Here is a 2500-nt window from a genome sequence, read left to right as displayed (position 1 = left end):
TTTATATATATATATATATATATATATATATATATATATATATATATATATATCTGTGTTTTACTCCCAGTCTGTTTCTCTGTCTCTCTGTATATTATATTCATGTGTGTGTCACGTGTGTGTGTGTGTGTGTGTGTGTGTGTGTGTGTGTGTGTGTGTGTGTGTGTGTGTGTGTGTGTGTGTGTGTGTGTGTGTGTGTGTGTGTGTGTGTGTCTGTGTCTGTGTGTGTGTGTGTGTGTGTGTGTGTGTGTGTGTCTGTGTGTGTTGGGTGAGTCTAGCCTGTTGCAGTAGATATATAGATAGATAGGTAGATAGATCCATAAAAATATAGATAAATAGGTGTCTTGTATTCATTGTCATTATAATACCACGTCAAATTTTGTTCCAACAGCTAACGATGTGCACACAGGATTTTCGCATGTCTGTCTTTTCATGTATGACTGTCAACTTGAACATGAACAGTGGCTGTCACCCGGATATTCTCTCTCCCGCTATTCCTCTGTGTGTGTGTGTGTGTGTGTGTGTGCGCGCGCGCGCGCGCGTGCGAGCGCGTGCGTGCCAGTGAGTGTGTGTGTGTTTGAGTGTTTGTGTATGTGTGCGTAGACGGAAAGAGAGAGGGAAAGAGACAGAGATAGACATAACAGACGCAGACAGGTAGACAGACCGACCAACAGACAGATATACTGACAGATAGACCGACGGACGGACAAACAAAACAGCAGGGAAGGCGGGGTGGGTGGCCGCGCGTGGGGGCGTGGGGTGGGGTGGGGTGGGGTGGGGGGGGGGGGGTGGTGGGCAGAAAGACAGAAAGACGGACAGACAGAGGCACGGACAGAGAAGAGCGGGTGGCGCAGTTTTGTAGCAGCACAGTCACGGGGAAACCAGTCACACGTGGGAATTCCATCCACACCGGCGCCGACCGACACCACATGACTATAGCAATCCACGTCCGAAATGCTCGGCATTACACCCTGTACCCCCAGCACCCCCCCCCTCCCTCCTCTCACCCCCCGCCCCCCGACCCTCCCCGTCCATAACGATTCCACCTGCAGCCACGCAGCTTGCCTGGCAGTGCCAGAAGTGCGTGCAGGAAGTGCTGGAATGGCCACTGAGAAAGCCTTCTCTGGGGTCAACGGGGTCAGGTCATCAAGGCCGAACACCAATTTTGGAAGAACTTCGGAAAAAAATTGGCAGTGAAATATTCAGTGTGCATGTAGTAAGCCTTCGTTGGGGCAAAATGTATTCTTCCAAGACTTCAGAGTGAAAAACATACGACAGATCCCACAAACAGGACCCAGTTTCAGTTCATATCGACTTGTGACATACAATTTTGTGATAGAATAATCCACACACACACACACACACACACACACACATATATATATATATATATATATATATATATATATATATATATATATATATATCACACACACACACACACACACACATATATATATATATATATATATATATATATATGTGTGTGTGTGTGTGTGTGTGTGTGTGTGTGTATGCATATGAATCGTTGTATTTAAACGCAGCATCTTTTATCAAAAACTCATGAGACTAAACGAAGTGTCGAAACGTTGGGTTTTTTTGTTTGTTTGTTTTTTGTTTGTTTGTTTTTGCTGTTGTTGTTTTCTCATTTTTTTGCTTTGTTTTGTTTTGGATTTTGGGGTTGTGTTTTTTTGTTGTTTGCTTGTTTGTTTGTTTTTGTAAGCGCCTAAGGTGGCTGTATGATTCTAGTCAATCAGAAGTATCCGAAATTCCGTTTGAAATTAGATTTTAGGATTCCAGCAAGCGTGCCAGCTGACAGATAGCCGCACAATGCAACAGAACAACAGCATTGACTGTGTGCTAAAAGTTGCACGCCCTTATTAATCGCAGGCGGTGCGGCGGTTAGTGGACTTGATTGATTCGTTATCGTTGGGTCAGTGTTGTTCTTGCTGCTGTTGCGCAAAGCGCTTGTCACTCACTGTCTCACTATCTGTTGTGCGAGTCACACTGACAAACCAGTGGTGTGTAAGTAAATGCTGGTGGCATTCGATTGTGGAGTAGATATCCAGATAAGTCTACTGGGCAATCACTGTGTCTAGTCAGTCCTCAGTGACTGAGGTGTGTGTGTGTGTGTTTCAGTGTTTTTGTCGGCGACTGTTAGAAAACGCAACGGAGTATATTATAATTATTTTTCCGTCTTTGCTTGCATCGTCGTTGGAGTCTGCATCAACTCAGGTGACAGGGAAATTGAATGGGGGAAGGGATGTGTGTGTGTGTGTGTGTGTGTGTGTGTGTGTGTGTGTGTGTGTGTATGTATGTGTGTGTGCGTGTGTCTGTCTGTCCGTGTACGCGTGTCTGTCTGTCTGTCTGTGTATGTATGTAGTAGTAGTTGTTGTTGCTGTGGTAGTAGTAGTAGCAGTAGCAGCAGTAGTAGCAGTAGTACTAGAAACAATAGTAGCAGCAGCAGTAGTAGCAGTAGCAGCAGTAGTACCACAAACAG

At 45.0% G+C, this 2500-nt stretch overlaps 1 protein-coding gene across 5 annotated transcripts in view; it reads left to right on the top strand.

Annotated features, from left to right (window-relative positions):
- The window catches only part of LOC143288480 (ras-related protein Rab-13-like), a 21107-nt gene that overhangs the window by 5724 nt on the left and 12883 nt on the right, over nucleotides 1-2500 (top strand). The window contains exon 1 of one of the 5 annotated variants that reach the window (XM_076597014.1): nucleotides 1938-2025. The exons of 2 other annotated variants lie outside the window; for them this stretch is intronic. The gene's annotated coding sequence lies outside the window, so the exon portion shown is untranslated. Of the gene's footprint in view, nucleotides 1-1937; nucleotides 2236-2500 lie in introns of those variants that run through there. 2 more of the 5 variants (XM_076597016.1, XM_076597012.1) reach the window with 2 other exon arrangements.

This window comes from Babylonia areolata, chromosome 12 (assembly GCF_041734735.1).
Source record: "Babylonia areolata isolate BAREFJ2019XMU chromosome 12, ASM4173473v1, whole genome shotgun sequence".
Lineage (NCBI taxonomy): Eukaryota > Metazoa > Mollusca > Gastropoda > Neogastropoda > Buccinidae > Babylonia > Babylonia areolata.
This window is presented reverse-complemented; position numbering and strand designations above follow the sequence as displayed.